Here is a 12,425-nt window from a genome sequence, read left to right as displayed (position 1 = left end):
TAACTTTACAGTAAACATTTATCAAAACCAAATTAGCCAACGCATTATTCAGAAATATAAATGATTATTATAAGAAATCATTAATAAAATAATTAAATTCTCATGTTTGACCACGTGATTGAAAACGCACGGGATTGGCTGAATCTGGCGTGACGTCAACTGCTTGTAAACAGTAAATGCCAGTCGAAGTTTTGTACGGTGCATCGGTGTTTTCTTCAAGGTTTTTTTCGTCATATTAACTTATCTAATGCTGATTAAAAGTAAGAAATTATTGTAATTATTAGAGAAAAAAATATGATGGAGACCAACTTCATTAAAGCTGACAGTGGAAACCTTCCGAGAATAGACGCAATAATGGTCGGACTATTTTTTATAAACAATCCCGATTTTTATGCTGCAGAATTAAAGAACGTGAAAGTAGCGTTGTAAGTGTTATTATAAATGATTAAAATATACTTTTAAATAATTAAGTAAATAAGAAAAGCCTAAAAATATTTTATTATTGTAAACATTTTATATATTGTTGACAGATTGGTTGGTTTGACCATTCAATAACAAAAGTAGGGATCCCGTTAGAACTAATTTAAAGCGAATGAAAATGAAATGAAGTATGTATTTCAATGTATATAGATATAAAATTATTCACCAAATTATCGTTTTGTGAACCACAGTTATGTCAACATTACTTTAATAGGTAAGAGTTCCGTACCGCGTATCCAAATTGGTCTCTTGCTATTGATGGCATGACCCTGTACATTTTTGTTACTGTGGTACATAATTTTTCTGTTTTAGTTCGTCGAAAGATCCTGGATATAATCAAAATTTGTGGTAAAATAATTACTAATGGTCAGAAGTTGAATGCACGATATATTTCACTTTTTATTCAAATCAAGATCATAATTCATTGGTAGATCACAAGTTTTTGTTTTATGCAGTATATTTCCACGTACTAAATTTAAACAGCAAGCATCATTTACCACAGGATCAATAAGTATAGGATCATGCCATTAGGAGTAATGCTGGAATCACAATGCCCCGACGGCCCCGACACGACAGGCCCGACAAGTTCAATAGCCAATGAAATACAAGCTCGCCGTGACGTCAGCCCGACAAAATACGCACCCTGACGGCCCGCAAGGAATAGATTCTATTTCTAATTTCGTCGTGTCGGGCTGCCCGACAGAAAAGAAAACGGCAATGGAAAGGAAACAGTACAGAACTATATTTCAAAAATATTTACCTACTTGGTAAATCTTTTTGCTGAAAAGTGAAATTTCGTTTTACGTGTGGGTGAATTGAAAAATTTGTAGCTTGCCTTAGTCTGTTTGTATAAACATAAACAGATATCATCGTGTTTATGGTTAAAGACGTTATTTTATTATCCATATTTTAACATTTCTATTCTTTTTAATTCTTCGCAAAGCTAACATCAGGAGTATTTTTCTGTCCCTCACTAACATATCTTTATCTTGTTTCCTTGTAACTATAATAAACTACTCTTTATTTTACGAATCAACTTAACCTTACTTCGTACCGCAGACGACTAAATGTTTTTTTGCACTTCAACTGTCAATAATAAATAAAAGAGCCTACTTTGTTTTTAGCGCATTCTATAATGCATTTTAATTGAAGTATTTAGCTTGGCACGATTTGTCGAAGGCCAAATTGAAAATCATCGGGTTATTTTTGTCGTGGTATTGTGACCCTACGCTTTTAAATCTGTCGTGCTGAGATGCTGCACGACAGTTTGTCGGGCCTGTCGTGTCGGACCCGTCGGGGCATTGTGATTCCAGCTTAAGGGATAAACCTGGATACGTGATACGGAACACATGAAAGCATTAGTACTTGCTGCTATATCTTTCGGGTCTCTGCGAGCGAGCATTAACCACTTTTGTACGATCTTACAGTTCTTCGGAATGCTTACAAATATTTTCTCCGGTGTTTTAACTGACGTGTTAGTGCATTGTGGCACTACGCACCATTTGTTAGCCATTTCACATAACAGTAAGAATATCAAAGTTCTCACTAGCCGCATTGCGACGTGAAAGTTGACAGTTTGTTTACAAGCATGTGACGTCATGACATCAGGCGACCTGCAAACATGGCGTCTCACCGTTTTGGCGGCTTTTTTATTCATTTAAACTTTGATGGTGATTTTCATAGAAAATAGATAACTTCACAAAGAATTAGTCAAATTGCTTAGGTATTATGTCATAATGAACAATTTTAGACATTTACCTAAAACCTGTCAAATACCCTATTCTCAGTCTGGTAAATGTCTCGATGGCTTTGCGGTCAAAGTCGTATGTTTTCCAACCTAGAGGTCAGAGCTGCGTTGGTTTGAATCACAGTGCTTCCAATGTATTTTGCATAAAATATTAAATTTAAAATGTCGAAAAGGACCATAACAGCTCTGGTATATAATGGAACATCGACCTTATGAGGTGAGACAGAGCGGTGCTGGTGCTCTCTAGGAACAAACAGCAGAAACAAAGATGTTGGTATCCAAGATGGCTGCCTCCAGTATACGAAAACAAGATGGCGGAAATTATTTCAGAATCGCAAAAAGTGGATGTGAAATCAGATCCAAGATGACGGACATGTTATTATAATTCAATATGATGACCATAACGAAAATTGCAATGTTATATAATCCAAGGTGACGGGCATAACGATAAGTGCAGTATTAGTGAGTGGGGCGCTCGATTTAAAGATGGTGGATACAAGATGGCCTCCAGGGTCAAGGTCAATGGCAGGGTTAAAGGTCAAGGTCATACAATATGGCCACCGTGACGTCACAATCCAAGATGGTGGTCGGCACCAAGTACCACAGCCTGAAAATCCTGTCCTCGGAGGAACTATTATAAACTACTATCATATTCAATCTTATCCATCAATTCTTCCATGGTAAATTAACATTCCTCGTCAATGTTTCATTGAAAACAGTAAACTGCTTGCATAAAATCTTCCACCCAACCTCCACTTCATGTAGAGTCTGTGGTGGCTGGTGCAGAGGTTTCATGCACAAAAAATGGTATTGCGCATCAGCTGCTATCAAGTCATTAATGGCTCTACACATTGTACTATATTTCACCTAAATTCATAATTTTGGTTTCTCGCGAGTGTGAGCACATTTTCTCTAATGGCTAATTTCATCACAGGGTATACCATATTACATTTTGAGGGAGGCTTTCTGATTTGTTTTTTGGCATTGTCCAGAGGCATCTCCTCTACACATAAAGAACAGTGAATTTTAAATGCAAAGTCAGGCTGAATTTATCGCAGTGGATTTGGTTCAGGATTATCTTGACACCTCTTCAAATAAGCAGGAATATAGACTTGTCAGTGTTACTCTTAAATATTACAAACTTACTCTCCTCTCTTTTCTTCCTGGCTTAAATTAAAAATTACAATACTTTTTCTCTCACAAAATTCATCTGTGGCCCATCTTCTTATAATTTGTCACAAATTACACATTCCAAACAAGACATAATGCACACAAATAATAATAAAATCTGGAAAAGCCACTGGAAACTGAGAAAATATTATAGCTTTAACGATTCGACTATGGTGCGTTGGTTATTCAGAGCTGACTAACCCACCACAAGAGCAGATGGGTTGCGAGATGCTCAAAAGGGCCTGGAGGGGAACCTTTAAGGAGTAATGTGGGCAATAAAGCAATGAAAGGACCGCACAATTAGGTGAATGGACTGGGTTATCGCTGAACAGACCGAGGACAGGCAAATGCATATCGACTCGGCTCACGAACATTCGGACATAAGGTAATAAAGCACTGTGTGAATGTGAAATTAAAAAAAAATATTGCATCTTGTTCATATATTTAATTTCTTAGTTAAGACGTTTTGTTTTACATATTATAATATTATGCAAAAACATTGTAATTGATTTAATTTCTTTACTTACATTAATTGAGCTAATCGCTCAGTACCCACTGTTGCCGAGCAGATATCGCATAGATTGGCCGCCCCTAATATCTGGCCGCCACTTTTTAGGAGGGAAATTTCATGTTCTTTCACAAGTTAAAAGGGCTTTTGTTGATAAAATTTCTATTTTCCGAGTTGTAGGGGTGGGAGTGGACATTCTTTTGTTTTCGCAGTATGGAAAAAATCGCTGTTATTCAGCATGCTATAGAGATGAAAATATTCGTCAGAAAATAAAAGTTGACTATTGCATTTTTTAGGAAATATTGTCTACCTTTATTTTGTAAACAGTGTCCATTTTCGAAAAACGCACAGTTTTCGAGATGATAAGTAATATAAACTGTACAAGTATTAAATTTTGATGTATTTTGTGTTTTTCGTTGTGAAGTAGACCTCTTACAAGGCAGAAAACAGGATCGGATTAAGTGTGACTCCCTCCTCCACCCCCCCCCCCCCCGGCCCAACAAATTGAAATGTTGAGAAAAGAATTCTGCATTTTTGTTACCAAAACGACAGTTTTGAACACAGATTGACTGCATATATGTAATGAAGTAACAAAACCATCTATGTGTAATGCAAATATGTATTGTGAAAGTATAGTAACTAAATTAAAAGATTGTCTATGGATCGTCGAAAAACATAAATTTTTTCACAGTTGCTCACGCAGTTTCAACACACTAATTAGAATCTTAAACAAAATGTATAAATAAGCTGTTACTCACATGAAAACGAATGAGATGTGAATTTATCGTACACTGGCTTTTACATACATTTAATGAACCGACATTTTAACAAAGAACGAATAAAGTGACAGAATAATAAATAATGAAATCATTGAAATTATAGTATACTCCATGTTGTAGAGACAATGAACAAATCCTACGTGGAATATTAGCCTTCATAACAAATAATGATTTCCTATAGCCTGGCATTTTTATTGAAAACAAATTTGGGTTTTTCTATATCGGGTATAAATTGGTTTTTGAAGCTAATGCTGAGGATTTAGGGCCCTTCGATCCCTAAAATGCAACGAATTGTAGGAGTAGTATATAAATGGTTACATGGGCCTAACAGTTTTTTTATGGCAATTCGAATAGATGGCTTTCTCAGTTGTGGCTTACCAATCGTCAGGATTATGTCATGTTCGGGCATGTTCGCCTCTCGATGTCTGTGATTGGGAACTCGTCGACCATATTCGGTAACATTCGTCTTTTTCGGCCTGAGACGCACCTATGTCCCTCCCTATGGAGTTTGCTTTGAGCAGCCGTGGATGACGTACATGTCCACAGGAGCTGCGATGAGGTTACAGATAAATATTGCCTGTGTGCTTGCACACAGGAATAGGTGGTATTGCATTTATTCATAAGTGACAGCGCCTCCAGGCCTAGCCACAAACCCGGCTAACTCAGTCCTGAGGTCGTGGTAAGGGGGTGCATTGTATGCTGTAGAGTATCCGCATGTTGTGTTTCTCTTTACTTGAGACCACGGACGACCAGTCAGGCACCATGAATGAGATTCCGCAGGAATGTATCGATGCCCCACTGCTGGTCAACGACGCAATGTTCTTTAAGGGAGAATGGCAGCAGCCGGGAAAACATTTGATAAGGGGGGAAGCGCGATACAGGCCATGTCCTCTGATGAATAACCCAGCGATCCCGGCGACAGGCCACACAGACGTCTAGCCAGCAGGCTGCGCTCAGGACCGCGGGCACAAACGCCACCGTCCTCCCCCCCCCCCTGCTCAAACTCTGCGCAGAAAGACAACAATTCCGAGAAAACCCAGCGCAAATCACGTGTTGAACTCCTGTATTTGTTTTTAGATGAATATCACACATATACCATGATTAAAGCCATCCTGGAGACGACCGTAAAGGAGAAATGGTCGTGTGTAAGCAGCTACTAGTCATGACTGCCACTGTGGGTGAGTACTACAGTGCAGTGCGTGCACTCCACCAAGCCAAGGTACAACATTCCAGGTTATTACAGTGGGACGATATCACAAAGTAATCTGTGTACTGCCGGATGCATTAAGGTATTCTTGAAAGCCGAGTTCACTTAAATAGTTCAGCATGAGCAAGGCTTTTGGTAAATGGCCAACAGGCTGACCAGTCAACAAGCTCGTTGTTGCGTTACGCCAAAACGTAAACTCAGAAAGGATTTTCGTATTGACAAATTTTGCCAACCTCAGCATAAGAGTTGAGGATTACAGGTATCCCAAGGGCCCCATACAGTGTAGTGATTGCAAAAGTTTTGGCCACGTGGGCAAAGGGCTGTAGGGCTTCCCCAGTGTACCGATGGTGTAGAAAAAAACAGACAACATTTTCCCCTTACAGGGGAAAGCATGACCAGGTAAAGTGCACTAGGAGGAGAGCCCGCATACCATGGCTGCAGGGAAAACCAGTAGGAATATTGGCGTCACCTTCCCCAGCAGGAAAGGAAGGAAACGAAAGCGCAGTCCCGTCGTGCAGAGCGCGATAACCAGCGGATTGCAACAGCTGCCTAGTTCCCACCCTCCTACCATCAAGCCCCGAGGTATGCAGCTCCCCATCAATAGCAGCAGCTTAATTTTAATTTTAAAACCAGCACGCGGTTCATGACTACTACTAGCTGGAGTACCCTGTGATGGCAAACCCAGCTAGACCTAAAGCCCAAACCTTGCCCTAGAAGCCCCAGAAGAAACACCATTCGAGACACAAAAATGGTAAAGTTCGGGGGCAAGGACATATTCCCAGCAGACTACAAACCTGCGTACTAACGATACAGAAAATAACACAATTCCAAGCTAAATTAGGTACTCAGAGTGAAAGTGTTTTGAAAGTAAGGAAAATTACCAAGTGCTAGGCAAATCACGATTCAGGTTTCCAATACAAGCGACAAAAGCGTAATAAGTTAGCCTTTAAAAACAATTAAAAAAATAGCAGTCAACATGTTGAGGTTCATCCGAACATACCCCAGTAAGGCATAACAAAGTTCAGTCAAAGTGACGTTCCTACCCTCAATACCTATGCCAAAAACAACAGCCTATGAAAACGATCATTAAAATTAATAAAAAATTACAAAGCAATAAACATGAGCAGTACATATTAACGCAACCCCGTTAGTACTAAACATGTGTGGACGTAATTAATGACTAAATTCCAAAGGCCTCTACAGATAAGCCACACATATACCAATATCAAAAGGCATTGACAGCGCATAGCAAACGTGACAAAAGTATAACAGCTCAAGGCTCTTCCACTACGCACTTATACACGGCGTCGGGCATAAACGCACTAATACATAAATTTAAAATGCCCTTCATGAACCACTTATGAAAAACATTGAGTAATATGCTGTTGTCCACGCCTAAGTCGCTCCTACATTACTAAGTCAAGCAATCAGCAAGTGCTGGAGCTAAGCAAGAGCTGAACAAGAAGGATTCTCCGTGTCACACCAACACTAAATACTTCAGGCTTACGCCAGGGCGCAAGCGCACAAAAAAGAGAGGGGAAGGTAAGGGAACATGCACAATAATATGAGTGTAGGGAAGGCAGAGGAAAGGGAAACAAGAGAGAGAAAGGGCGCAATCGGGCGCGCGAAGTTCTAATAGTTCGGCGGTCGTTGCAAAACCATTATAAAAACAAGAATTATTTTTAAATACGTAAAATTTGAAGTACATACACCAAACAAGTATTTATAAACTATGTTGATAATAAACATTATTTAATCTTAAAAACATTATATTTGGATTGAAACAAATAATATTTGTTTTAAAGTGTAAGTTTTATCAAAAGGTTCTATACCGACAATATTTTCGAGTTACTACAGTGAATAAGTATTAACTAAAGTTTAAAGAGTATCCATTACTTTAAAACAGAGCTTAATAAGTACTGAGAACTGGTACCTCAGATAAGGTAAAGCCGAGTCTATTTAGGAATATTTGTCATGTGCAGGAAAAGTTTTGACATGAAGACATCATATGAAACATATTGGGGAGCAATTATAAATGAAAATAAAATTAATGTTTAGAAAAGTTTTTTTTTATAAAAACAAAAAAAAAATTCCTTGTCCCGCCTTACTTGATTCCTAAGACAGATTTCCTGTAATCAATTGGACCACTAGAACTTCCTAATCTACATTTTAGCAGATAATTTGTTTCTTAGTTTGTATTGTTTTGTATAAAAACATTTTACTTTCTAGATGGTGTTATCACAATTTTTGTTTTATTTTATAAATAGTAACAAGTTTATGCTTTATTTTTATTTTGATAGTACATAAATCAAGAATCTAAATCTTCGTCAGTATATATCCTTGCCCTTTGTCTACGTATGTTATCTTTTTCGAAATTTTTTTTAGCAACTAAATACAACTTTTTTATGTGCAAACATCTTAGCTCTCGGTTTAAGGCATTTTTGTGAATGGAACAGAAGTCGATTGGAACGGGAATGTGTAAACACGGTGCTGTCATCTGTAAAAATCTCAGAAATCTCGAATATTTGGTGGATCCGTGTGATTATCCGTATACATTGCTTTCGTGAACATAGCAGAATTTACACCGCACATAGGTATTAAAAAATAAAACTTGATAATAGAATAACTATCCTTTAACATATTATGTTATAATTTAAAGCCATAAAAATAAATAATGAGACCTACAAAAATACGTTCAAATGCTGGCATTACCATTTTGACAACCCTAAGTTAACACTAAAATGAAGAGATAGTGCAGCTTTCATCATGCTGTAGACCCAATAATTTTATAGCCTTTATATATTCGAAGCCATGGTCAATAAAATAAATTTGTGGTGAAATTATTGATCTTAAATCTTCAACGTTTAATGAGACTTAATAAAGTTAAGTTTAGTTTGTAGTAAGTATTAACAGACTGATTTCTATCGTTTAAAAAAGTACGCTCATATACATTGTGTTAAAATAAGTGTTTCAAAATATTTAAGGTTATTGTTGTACACATTTATCGATTGTGCTAGAACTTTTGATTTTTAAAAATAATTAAAAGAGAACCAACAAAAAGTTAAAATATCTTTGACGCCATGTTGCAATTAAATCTTGTTATGAATATTAAAGTATACAGAATAAATTCGAGAATAGTTATTCTTTCATTAAGCTTACTTTGGCACAGCAATGGCTTAGTACATACGGGTGCATGTTGCCAAAAGTGCGTTCGCCATCCTGACGACTTCAGCTCGTGGTTATAGAATTTTCTGCATGCATGCGAATTTGACTTTCAGCCTGTTGAATTTCCGTTGTGTAACGCGCGCTTATTTCATTGAATTTCTGGTGCATCCTAAAATTTCGTATATTTATCACGCTTGGCATTATTTTAAAGAATTCTACATTCAATTTCGTGTCCGAGTTTTTTATTATAAGTTTATTTGCAACATAAGAACACACGAATTCGCACGTTACCGAGGTGAGATGTTTCCACATTACTGGCGAGTGGTACTTAAAAGACTCGCTCAAATTTGTTTGCTTGTGTTTTTAAATGCGTTTGTAGGCAAACAACATTTGTTGCAGAAGCCTTAGAAATTTTCTTTTTAGTAAAATTACTGGTATTGCTCATCGATGGCTTGTAATTGGACTAAAAGCGACACTATTTCTGTTCTTATCTTCTTGCATCTCGATTAAGGATTTAATTTCGGCAACTTATTCATTTTTAATTTTATCTGATTGTAACTTATTGGGACTCCTTTCTCCTTTATCTCTTTCCCCCATTGAGTTCAAAAGTAGTTTGTTTGCATTCTCAGAATCTTCCTTTAAATTAACCTCCAAGTAATTTATGTAGGTATAGAGTTTTGTCAATTTTGAAACTTCTTTATCCTCCAGCAGTTTCTTGAAACAAAACAGAGAAAATTACTTGAGACGGAAAAAATCACTTATGTATGCTGATTATGCTGCCCATTTAACACGAAACGCTCATATTATATAGAAGTTGATTCAGAAGTCAACATACATAGAACCCACCTGTTGAAATCTTTGGCGACCTTCTTGCAACTTCCAGACCCTGCACTATGCGTTCATTCTTCTGCATTGGAATAATGTCCCTGTACCTGAAACAAATCAGCATCAATGCATGCTTTGTACGTAATGCATATAAGGTGACTTTTGAAAGTCATGCCACAAGCTATGATCATGCATAATATTCACAGGCAAGTTAATATAAATAATTTTATATTATATTTATGCCTCCCCCTTTTACTGTAAAAAATGTCACTGATGGCATTTATCAGTTACTGCTGTCCCTATTTCCTGAAGCAAGGCACGAAAAATCAGAAATGAGACTACAGTAAATAAAAAAGCAGTGAAAATTGCCTGATTTTGTGGTTATCACGATATTATAGAAAACAATGTAATTATTGTGCGTTATTAATTAATTTTTAAACAAGTTTAGTACAAACATAAACAGTTGTATATTTGGTATTTATATCAGTTGTATATATATATATATACATAATTAGTAGGCAAATGTTACATTAAATTACAATAAAAACTTTAAATAACACGTTAACTCACTTTTTGAGTGAGACAAACCCCACCAACTTTCCTCACAACAAAATGGCTGTCATTTGTTCTTGTTGCTTATTTGGTTCGATATCATTGATCATGGTAATAAATAAAGGGACATCAGTGACATGGAACCATTTTAAAATCTCCCTTAAATTTTTTTATAATCTTTATTTTAAAATTTACTATAAACCAAGTAATGAGAACTTAAGTTTTAAATTGAAACATGTCAATCAAAATATTAGCAAAAAATTATTCAAGGATTAATATAACAGAAATATCCATAATAGTTTTAACCAGAATTTTGGGGGGAAAATATCGGCACCATTTATTATATTATTTTATGTTATCTTTAGGTTGTTATCACTTACACCTGTACATGCTAATGTATTCGGGTGCAAGCGGCACTTTACTGTTAGAGTATCATAATTAAATATAAATTATAAGTATATTTATCTAAACAAAAATATTGATGGCCTTATTTTTTAATAATTTTGTGAAGGAGAACGAAAAATATTTGCATTGTAATTTAGTGCCTATAGTACACAAAGATGATATATAAATACATTACATGATAATAAATCGGTGTTTACATAACTATGACACTAAAGTTGATATGAAGGAATTTGGTGTGGGAATACTCACTCACGATAAAATGGTTAATGACGATTCCCGCCACATTTTATTGTCCAATTGTTTGATTTTAATATTTTTCAAAATATTCTGTACACTTAGTTTTGAGGAACCTAAAGGGCAAAAACGTGCAAGCAGTGTGTTATGTTATCTGATAGACGTGAGTCTTTTTTATGTATATTTTCGTAATTTTTCGAATATATTTACGCATTTTTTCTGTGCATATTTATTTTTAAAAACGTTATCATCATTTAGTTTTATTACTCAATACGAGAAGGGCCAACATAAATATGATTTTATGAATACACACACTATTTATTATCTTATTTGGATAGGGTAATTTTAAAATTCAATTATATTTTGTGTTTTATCATGAAGTGCATTTAAGATAAATAATATATATATATATATATATTTGTTTTATTTACTATTTTCAGCCAGTGAATTTCTGCATTATTTTGTAGAAGTATTGTCTTTGTATATTTAGTTGATGAAAGGAAAAAGTATAATGTCTGAGATGCTCGTATTTATAGGTACACCCCACACCTACTTTCTGAATACATTTTTTGCATAATTATTGATATATGGTTCACAATGTTTTCTTTATTATAAAATATTATTTATATTTCATCTTTTTAAATAGGAAAATAGATATATGCTCTAAAAGTAGCTTTTGGTAGTGAATTTTAGCACCTCATGTACGAGGGTGTTTTGTTTATAATTTATGGGTTTTTTAAATTTGAATTATGCACATTTTGTGATATGTCACCATTTGGTTTGCTGCAGTTTGTTTTTTAGCTGCTGTTTTATTATAATTATACCTATGTAGATTGCATTCTCCAATTTAATTGGCCGCATTTTTTTGTGCATTACCAATATATAATTATTTGTTAAATCTATTATATATACATAGATATATATAGTCTAAGTAAATGTATGCGTGGTTGTCTGTTGGCGTTGCTTAGGTTTTGGTAGAGCAGTAACTTATATAATAAAACGCATTTTATATAAATTAATTTAAATAATTTTATTGTTTTTCACGTAAAAGATTCATGTTAACCCGTTGTTATATTTTAGTTTTTTTTTTATCTTATCCATTTTCACAGAAAGAATATGAGCACTACTTGGATGTTATTGACAGTCTCATTTGATCCCTGTGCATTTTTATTGAGACTTTTACCTACTCATGGTCAATGTGCGCAGTATTGAAGGTCAATATTTTGTTGCAGGGAGTCTTTGAAACGCCACCTGAAGAGAGCAGAGCACTCGCAATCGGCCAGGAAAGAGATTATTGGTCTCACTTGTTATCCCAGAGTGGAAACAAATACCAAATGTATAAGTTATTTTAAA

The sequence above is a fragment of the Bacillus rossius genome, chromosome 2, assembly GCF_032445375.1.
Source record: "Bacillus rossius redtenbacheri isolate Brsri chromosome 2, Brsri_v3, whole genome shotgun sequence".
Lineage (NCBI taxonomy): Eukaryota > Metazoa > Arthropoda > Insecta > Phasmatodea > Bacillidae > Bacillus > Bacillus rossius.
This window is presented reverse-complemented; position numbering follows the sequence as displayed.